This window comes from Lactuca sativa, chromosome 8 (genome assembly GCF_002870075.4).
Source record: "Lactuca sativa cultivar Salinas chromosome 8, Lsat_Salinas_v11, whole genome shotgun sequence".
In the NCBI taxonomy this organism is placed as follows: domain Eukaryota; kingdom Viridiplantae; phylum Streptophyta; class Magnoliopsida; order Asterales; family Asteraceae; genus Lactuca; species Lactuca sativa.
Window position 1 is genome coordinate 2,320,342 of NC_056630.2, and position 10,813 is coordinate 2,331,154.

Below are 10,813 nucleotides of genomic sequence, written 5' to 3' on the forward strand. Positions count from 1 at the left end.
ACGACGTGATCAGTTACCTGCCACGACGTGTCCCAGTTTATCATTGCCCACATTTTTCCTTACAAATACCCACTTTGAAGAATTGAAGTTTCGAGTCATGTTCGTGGTTTGTTTACGTATTCAACCAGTTCTACACCAAGTTTCTATTTTTGGAAGTCCAAATGCACGTTTTCCACACTTTTGGAGATGCTCACGCCACTATCCCAGGGGAGTCTGTTCCTTTTTCTCCCTTTTCTTTATTTTTGATTTATTTTTATGCATACAATGAGGGCATTGTATGAAATAAGTGTGGGGTAGGGGTAGAAAAAGTAAATTGCTAGAAAATCATAGAATTTGATAGTAAAAATTGAAAATTTTGAAAATTTTGAACTTTTTAATAATTGAATCTAGTAATAATAATTTGAGCTATAATTGCTAGTATTATGTGGGATGATCCGATGAAAGTTCAAATGTTTAGTTGAGCCAATATACGTTATAGTGCATTTGTGGCCTCCCTTATTTTAGTGAAATCATGGAACAAAAACATAACCCCGCTTGGTTTGAGGGATGCAATATGTTTAGCAGCCTAAACCTGAAATGTATCCAGGAAAATTATTATCATTAACCGATAAAGGTTGAGGTTGAGCGCCTCTGCTTAAACATGTAGGTTTTGAGTGAAAAAGAAGTGAGGTACATGTTAAAAAAAAATAATTACGAGAAAAGTGTGAAGAATTTTGGAGCAAATAAAGTGAAGATCAAAAGATCAAAATTCCAAGAAATTCAGAAGTTGAAGATATCAGAAATCAAATCAAATAAGGTGGTGAATTCAAAGAAATCAAAGATCAAATGTCAAAGAAATGAAGAATTCCAAAAGAGCTCTATAGTGGTATCAATGATTGTAATTCTAGATTATGTATGCTTAGGTTGCTCAACTAAAAATACCTTGAGGATAAGGAGGTTTTCTGAGGATGGATTCAGAGGGTTGCATAAAATGAGCATTGTTCGGAAAAAGTGGGCGACTGTTTATGAAGATTGTGAGTATTTAAAGTATGGGGGTACTTTAGGAATATTTTAGACACAAAAGCATGCGTTGAGGTCTTGGCATAATGGCTGAACTAGAGTCGGATTGTTCTGTGTGGTGTTAGTAATTAAGAGTTAAGTTTAAATTTGCTTGAGGGCAAGCAAAGCATAAGTGTGGGGTATTTTGATATTGCCATATTTATACTTATTTTTAGGCAATATTTAAGTACATTTTTATTAATAAATTGGTAATGTGTTTAGAATAATGATACTTATAATTTTAAATTGTTATTTTCAGTCAATATAAAGGATTCTCGAAGATAGGGACCAAAAGTGACAAAATGGGGAACATGGGAGGCTTGAAAGACAAGAAAATAATAAATTCATGATAAACACTTAGTTCACAACGTGGCGATGAAGCCCACGACATGGCACGAGTGTTCTAGAAGATAGATATCGCGACGCGGAGGATTTCCTTGGAGGATACAGATTGCTTGAAGCCCACGACGTGGCACATCTGGCCACGACGTGGCACGGGTTTCTGAAGATTATATAAGTGCTCCTGATTATTACGAAATAAAAAAGCTTTTGGCAGAAGAAAAGAGTTTCAGGAGACGATTCAGAGCGAAAGAAAGGTTCTGGAAGAGGGTTTTCAACACCAAAAGGAGTAAAGGTTTATATTTTAGTTAAATAAGAACATGTCTTTCATTATTTTTAGCTGTGTTGGTCTAGTTGCTATGATGAGCAGTTGAATCTAGCTACTCTTGTTTAGCTAGATGAAGATTTAAACTTATGAATAGTTATATGCTTATGGATTAAGTTTAGTTGGTAAAAATTGCTTGTGTTCGATTTGAATAACCTAGCATGCTATTATTTGTTTATCTAATTGCTTGATTGCATGTCCTGTGTAGCTTAGTGACCATTAAACTGCATGAACCTGTTTACCTAATGATTTAGTGAACATTGAATTGTTAGAGCTAGGATTGACCAATCTTAGTTAGTAATTAGAATAAATAAAGCTTAGCTGTGCTAGAGAACGTGTATTGTGATCATAATTGCGTTTATACAACAAATCTTACATAGCATATTTACATTCATAATTAGTTATGTGTTTAATTATGTGTGAACATACATGGTTTGACATGAATTAGTTAATTATTGGTAAGTTAGAACTAAATTACTAATACAACTAAAAACCAACTCAATAATCCGTAATCATTAGCTAGCCATTAGGGAGAAGTGGATTCAAACTAAACAAGAGTGTATTTTCATTTATTGAATTTGATTTAAGTTCATCTGATCTTGTAAAACCAGATAAAACCCCTTTTAAACTTGTTAATAAATTAGGTTAATTTAATAGTAAGTAAATTAATTAGAACACCGTTCCCTGTGATCGACACCCGACTTACCCAAGCTATACTGTAATCTGACTAGGTACACTGCCTATAAGTGCATAGTTAGTTAAGTTTGTTAGGTTATAAATGTTAAAATTAGTGAGTACTTTTGTGCACATCACAGGTCAAGCACCGCTCAACGTACCATGCCACATCCCGCTTCATGCAGGGCCACCAATAGTCCAGACGAAGATCCTGTACATCTTCGTCGCCCCGGGATGAATAGAGAATCGGGATTTGTGCGCCTCCTCCATCAAAATCTGGCGCACGCCTCCATGATAAAGGACCCACACCCTACGGTGAAGAGTCAATAACCCTCGGCTATCATAGTCGAAGGAGGAAACATGCCCCACAATCCGCTCACTCTTCCGATGTTCCTCCTTTATAGCCTCCAGCTGAGCTTCCCGAATCCGCTCCAACAGCGGAGTCACTATTGTCAACCGCATGCAGATACCCCTGATCGTCGCCTCCTTGCGTCTAAGCGCATCTGCCACCACATTGGCCTTACCCGGGTGATAAAGGATCTCGCAATCGTAATCCTTTACCACATCCATCCACCGACGCCGCCTCATGTTTAGATTCGGCTGATCCATGAGGTACCTCAAACTCTTATGATCCATCTAAATGGTACAGCGAACCCCATAGAGGTAATGACACCAAATCTTGAAGGCGAACACAACAGCCCCCAGCTCTAAGTCATGCGTCGGGTAATTCGCCTCGTGAGGCTTCAGCTGCCTCGACACGTAGGTGTTAACATGCCCTCTCTGCATCAACACCGCGCCCAAACCTGAGATGGACGCATCGCAGTACACAACAAAATCCTCCATGCCCTCTGGCAGGGCTAAGATTCGCGCCTCACACAATCTCTGTCTCAGTGTCTCGAACGCTGCCTACTGCTCAGGCCCCCAACAAAAGACCACGACCTTCCTTGTTAGCCTGGTCAACGGTACGGCTATCTTGGAGAAATCCTGGATGAATCTCCGATAATAGCCCGCTAATCCCAGGAAACTCCGAATCTCAGATGGAGACTTCGGAACCTCCCATCTCATCACAGCCTCCACCTTGTCCGGGTCTACCGAAATCTCGTTCTGGTTGACAAGGTGCCCAAGAAACTGTACCTCGCGCAACCAAAACTCACATTTGGAGAACTTGGCATACAAGCTCTCCCTCCTCAAAGTCTCCATCACCTCCCGCGGGTGCTCCTCGTGCTCCTCCCGCGTCTGGGAATAAACCAAGATATCATCAATAAACACTATCATTGACCGGTCTAACATCGGTCTACACACGAGGTTAATGAGGTCCATGAATGTGGCAGGGGAATTGGTGAGCCCGAAGGGCATCACCACAAAATCGTAGTGGCCATAGCGCGTCCGAAGCGCAGTCTTCTGCACATCCTCCTCCCTGACCCTCATCTGATGATATCCTGAACGCAGATCAGTCTTGGAGAACCAAGATGCTCCTGTAGCTAGTCAAAGAGGTCATCAATCCTCGGGAGTGGGTAACGGTTTTTCACCGTTACCTTATTCAGCTCCCTATATTCTATACACATATGATGCAGCTCGTCCTTCTTCTTCACAAATAGAATCGGGGCTCCCTAAGGCGAACTACTTGGTCTGATAAATCCCTTTTCTAGCAGCTCCTGTAGCTGCGTAGACAACTCTTGCATCTTGGGAGGATCCAACCGATAAGGTGCCTTGGCTATCAGAGCCGCACCAGGGACTAGGTCGATCCTAAACTCCACCTGACGCTCTGGAGGTATCCCAGGCAGCTCCTCGGGGAATACGTCCACGAACTCTCATACTGCGGGCACCTCGCCCACTGTTGCTCTACCCGCCTCCCGTGTATCCATAACATATGCGACATAACCTGCGCAACCCTGATGGAGGTAACGCCTAGCTCTCGCTGCTGAACATAGGGCTGGTCCTCGTTGTGGCTTCTCGCCCTGAACGACCAGCTCTCCCCTACTTGGGGTCCTGATCCGCAGCAACTGCTGCGCGCAGTCGATCACTGCCCCATTGGGGCTTAACCAATCCATACCGAAAATAACCTTATTCCCCCGCAAAGGTATGGGAACCAGATCCACTAGATAATGCTCCTCAAATAACCTCAGCACACAATCCCAGAACACCATCGATGCTCGCACCAAACGATCATCCGCAATCTCTACGTATAGAGGGCAATCCAACATGCCTGGAGACTCGGAAAATCTCTTGCTGAGCACAAGAGAAACAAACGAACGGGTAGCACCCAAATCAAACAATGCCTGAACTGGAATACCGTTCACATGGAGCGATCCTAAACAAAGCACATACATATAATATCAAAATCACAGCAGCATATCATGATAGCATAAATAAGAAGTCATACCCGTCACCACATCGGGTGCAGCGCGTGCCTCCTCGGTAATCAACTGGAATGCCCGGCTCCCCACCACTGGAGCCTCTGCCTTGCCCTGCCGGCCATCAGTAATCTGCAGGGTCGCTAGAGCTGGCGCCTTCACCGATGCTGATGCTGTTGTCAACTGGGGGCAATTGGCCTTCTTGTGGCCCCTCTGGTTGTAATGGAAACACAGCAACTCAGACATCTGAATAACCGATGCAGGGGCAGTACAATCCCTGCTGAAATGCCCCGTATTTCCGCACTTGTAGCAGCCCGATGATCCCATCCTACACGCCCCCTCATGTGGCCTGCCGCATTTCCTGCAGCGGCCCGGTCCTGACTGGTCTTTCGGCCTACCATCCGATCCCTTGGGCTACTTCCCTGAAGCCTCCATCGACTGCCCCACCTCTACTTTCCTCTTCCGGACATGCTCCAGATCAATCTCCCTCTCCCTCGCCCTGGCAATCATAGACTCTAGGGTAGGGCAAGCTGAAAAACTAGCATGCTCCCATATGTCGGCTCGCAGCATGTCATGATAGCGGGTCCTCCTCATATCCTCGTCTCCCGCATACTGGGGCACCAACAATGCCCTCTCCCGGAACTTGGCGGTGATCTTCGCCACAGTCTCCGTTGTCTGCCTCATATCTAAAAACTCCTTGGCCAGCTATTGAAGCTCGACAGCAGACGCAAACTCTACCCTGAACCTGGTCACAAAGTCCGACCAGGTCATAGCCTCAACAGCCGAGGCTCCCAATGAGTCACCGAAGGACTCCCACCAATCTCTATCTCGGTCTCGTAAACTTCCTACTGCATATCTCACCTTCGACCCCTCGGGGCAGAAGCTGGTCAGCTATGCGGACTCAATGTCCGCAATCCATCGTTTGGCAGCAATGGGGTCCTTCACCCCATGGAAATCCAGCGCACCACTGCCCCTGAAGTCCTTAAAGGAAAGTGTGCGAGATCCTGACTGGCCAGATGCCATGTCACTCTTGAACGCCCTAAGGCGGTCCTCCCTCAGCTCGACTATCCCTTTCCTTGATTGACCCGAAGATAATGGGAGTCGACTCAAGGATGCCTCTGGTGTTCTCTGACGCGATGAATTCACGTAGCCTCTCATCTGCCGACTCGGAACCTGATCCCGAACCCGATCCCTCTCCAGAACTACCAACTGTTGGCCTCTGATGTAGTACCACCATTCTGCAATACATACAGGCAACTATTAGTGATACTGATATCTTTAAAGGGATCACATCTATTACAAGTTCCCCGGTCTTGTCTTAGCCTTCCTCAAGTCGGGTACAAATCCTCTACTTTTAGTAGTACGAGCCCATACTACCTTCCACATCTATCCGTACCTTCCTTAAGGACTGCCTTGACTCCACCAGATCCCTTTTACCACTGCTGATCTCTGCTACTCTTATCCTAGGCTTACCCTAGGAAACCTCTGACTCCACCCTAACCGGTCCTCAGTTGCTGAAGGTCTCTTTGTAATGCCAATTAGCCATTACCTGAATACAATCACATGCAACGAGGGTCGAATAATCCTTCGAGTTAGGGACTCATCCCTACAATGGTTAGGACTCAAACAAGAGCTACGCAATAGGGTCGAATCCAACACTCTGAGATTATTCAACCCCGATCACATGTGACTTTAACGTATTCACCTAACAGCTAACTCCCATCACTCAAAGCCCACAAAGCACAAAGCAAACAACATTCGGACAAAAGGAAACAATCTCTAGCAACCCTATCCTCATAACAGGAGCTGCACTAGCATACAATGCTAAGCTCATACTATCAGACATAACCTAAACAGGCTATCCTACTACTGTCTACTCAAATCTAGCATGCAACTCTCATAAGCTGAAGCATATAAAGTAGGCACATAAGGAATCACTCCTAGATCCTTAGTCCTATTCTAGCATGCTGTTCTACTGAAACTGATAACATAACATAAACTCATATGGGTACTTTGGGGAATACTTACTTGAGCTCGGCCGGTCGCGCACATCACACACTTGTTCTTTCTAAAACAAAATCTCTTCTGTTTTATTCTTTAGAAAATTATTTTCTTATAAAATCTTTTAATCCCTCGGTTTGAGTCCAGACGCCCCCAAAGGTGTGTCCGAATCCCTCAAACCATGGCTCTGATACCAACTTGTAAGGACCCAAATTTCACGTCCAAAAATTTCATTTAAATTAAGTAGTTTGTAAAACATTTTTAGTAGAATGTAATATGATCATATCATTTCAATAAACATATCTCATGTCCAAATACCCAAAACATGAAAATAGTAATAATGTCAGAGTACAATCCCAGTATATCTCATAATGTGGAAAACCAAAGTGTGTGTGTATGATGTGCCGCTACCGCGTCGGCTCCTTCCCCTTCGTTGAAGAGGTACCTGAAACAAAAACTAAAAACCGTAAGCACGAAGCTTAGTGATTTCCCCCCATCGTACCACATACCATACAATCATATCACATACATACTGCCAGGCATTTCTGGGTGCCCGACCTACCCGGTACGGCCATTCTGGGGTGCCGACCTACCCGTACGACCATTCTGGGGTGCCGTCCTTCCCGTGTCAAGCCATTCTGGGGCGCTGACCTACCCGTGTCGAGCCATTCTGGGGTGCTGACTACCCATCAGTCCTAACAACCGAACATTGGGGACTGGTCCCCTCCTATTACCTCTATCGCATATAACATAACAAGCCAGCATACAAACATATCATCACATACTGTCAAACGTATCTAGGGTGTCTGACTACCCTTCGGTCCTAACAACCAAACTCTACTACTATCACATACAACATATCATGCTAGCATATAACATATCAGGTAGTAGCAAACCTAGATGGTATCATAAAGACAATCATCTAACATACGAACCCTACTGGTGAGCCGGCATTGTAGCCGTAGACCCACTGCTACTGGAAGGTAACTCACCTCGTAGTAGCTGCCGAATTGTGCGGGAATCCTCCGACTGTTGTTGTTGCTGCTCCGGAAATCCTCCGGCTTCTGTAGACTGCAAATGGTGAACCAAACTCGAATCCTTTAGTCTCCTCTTGATCCTCCTATGCTCTTCCTTCTTCCTTGAGGTCAAAACTCACAAGAATCACTCAAAAGCCTTGGATTTCCTCAAAAACGGCTAGGGTTTGCTATGAGAAGTGTTTGGGAGCATAAAGAGGGAATGGAGGCTGCATAAGGTCGTTTAAATAGGGTGCAAACCCCTGGATTAGGGTTTTTTGTCCAAATAGTGGCTACTCGCCGAGTCCGGGACCCGACTCGTTGAGTCCGCAACTTAAACTCCGTGCCTCATCCCGCTTCTAATCAGTGAGTCAGTCCTTCGACTCGCCGAGTCGAAGGCTAAAAAAATGCAAAAATAAAGGAAGATTTAATAACAGAATACGTACCAAGAACCAGGTGCTACAGAAATGTCATGGGGAGGGATCGGTCTTGCCATTATGGTAACAAGTTTGGTGTGGAGGTGGGTATATATGTCACAGCAAACCTTAACCCTATAACTAGGTTGCAGCCGTCATATCTCCACCTTCAATTTCCAGCCGCCACTGTGATGGAGCCACCCTCGTCCGCCGCTGCTTGCCAATGACCGCCACCACCATAGTTTCGTTTTCGGTGATGTTGTGAGCAATTGGGACAACCACCGAGATGTCATCGTCGTAGTTCCTGCCGCCGGTGAAGCCGAGAATGCCAATGATCGACGTCGTGTCTATGCGTCGCCATGCTCTTCTTCTTCTTCTTCTTCTGTTCGTCGAGTTCGCTATCACCCATGGCTAAAGTTCTGTTGTGGTCGACAGCGTCGGCTATATGCGCTGTTGTTGCTGCCGAGTCATTGTACACCACAGGTGTGATGTGTTTTCTTCTCATGCCGCCGCGTATATTGTGCATAAGGTGTGGTTGATGGCCAATAACCGCGAAGAACCACCATGGCCGCCAGCCATGGTGGCTGCCATTTCTTCATTACCGTCACTCGCCATCGTGGGGGGGGGGGGGGTAGCCATGTGCGTGTTCTGGTGTTTAGATGCGTGTGTTGCGATGGTTTTGGGCTAAAGGAGCTTTTCTTGGCTGGAGATCCAAAGAAAGACCCCGCTGCCACCACCGTGAGGTGGTGGCTGCCGCCACGTGCCACCGCCAGCCACCACAAGGGTGGTTGCGTGTGTGTGTGTGTTTATTTTAGTGTAGTGTGTATGTGCGTTATTTTGGTATTTTCATTGTAAATTGTAAAAATGGAATAATGAAAAGAAATCTCAAACCACCACTGTAGGGTGCTGGCTGCCGCCACCGGCCGCCCTGTCGGGTGGCGGTGTGCTTTGATGGTGTTTTGACTCGTTTGGATGTTTGGACAAGGGACTGAGAATCTGTAAAAACGTGAATTTTCAAAACAAATTTTCATTTTTCAAATAACATAAAACTCATTCAATATTCTCAAATATCAAATTTAACAAATGCCATCATGATAAAACATATCCCAAGATCATAAAATAACTCTTCTGCCAGTGTGTACGGATCATGCCGGCGACTTTCCGCGATCATCGCTAGTACCTGAAACACATAACACATAACACTGTAAGCATAAATGCTTAGTGAGTTCCCCAAAATACCCCATACAACACATACGCCTTTCCAGACCATAACTTTATGGGATCTTCCGATCCAAGTGTCTCAGGGGACTTCCGTCCCGAATCACGGTAGACCTTCCGGTCCTACCCGTATCGACCTTCAGTTCCGTAACCTCATGACCTTTCTGATGGGTTTTGGTTATAAGAACATCCTATGTGCTCATACAAACCCTAATTCTTGGATCTAGGTTTCTCTATTGTACATGCAAGTTATCCAAGACTATAAACCCTAGATCTAGCATATGATAATCAATATAACATATAATAAGGGTTTAGATCATACCTTGATTGTTATGTAGCAATAACAATCTCAATTCCTCCTTGTATTGACTTTAGAAAGCTTAGAGTCACAAATGTCACTCCTCTAATGTTTCACAAACACCAAAAGCAAGAGGATGAAGAGGAGAGAGGAAGGAGGCTGCCCAATACGTGTACTAACCCTAGAAGAGAAGTTCCCCACGTTTTTGAGCCTTAAGGGTTCTATATATAGTGAGGCTATTAGGGTTATTTAATAAGGAAACCCTAATTTGGATGCTTAAGCCCTAAGCAACCCATGGACTCCTTTCCTTAAAGGCCTTGGACGATTTCTCTTGGGTTTCCCCATAGAATTCGTCCACTCCTTAATATAAGTCAATCCATGGCCCAAACTGCAATTATCTTATAATTACAATTCCAGTCCCTTAAGTTGAATTAATCTCTTTTAGTCACAAAACTAATTACCAATTAATTATTGACTAATATTAATTAAACAATATGATTTCTCCTTTAATATATTATTCCCATAATATATTAATAAATCATATTTAATCCTTTCTCTCCATAATTCATCCTATCAAGTTGCTTTGGTGAAGGCAACCCAAAAGGACCATGCACCATCGGGTCAAGTACATACCAAAATAGTTATGGACTTAGACACTAATCCAATAGTCTCCCACTTGGATAAGTCTAATAACTATTATGCGTATGACTTCAGATCCTGATCTGCAATCGTAGCTTTCCAAAGCCGCTGTCAACTCTGATCCTATCAGATACACGTGTCCTTTAAATAAGGGATCATATATTCCTTCATTCTAGATATCGTGAGACATGATTTCTAATCATTCTCTTTGTACTATTTCTCGACTTCCAATTTATGACGACTGACTAATTGAACAAATCAAATTAGCCCTAGCCCGGCCGAGCATTTACGTTTGTCATCATTAAATCATCGAGGGCCCAAAGATATCGCTTTTATCCTTCTTTGGATAAAAGGAACGGATAAACTTTGATTCAATGCCCGCTTGCACTCACTCACCGAATCACACACAACAATATGTTTTATAACACCAAGTTACTGGTGCGTTTACATATTATCAATGTGCAACCGATTCGCAAGATACAACTCACACATCTCGG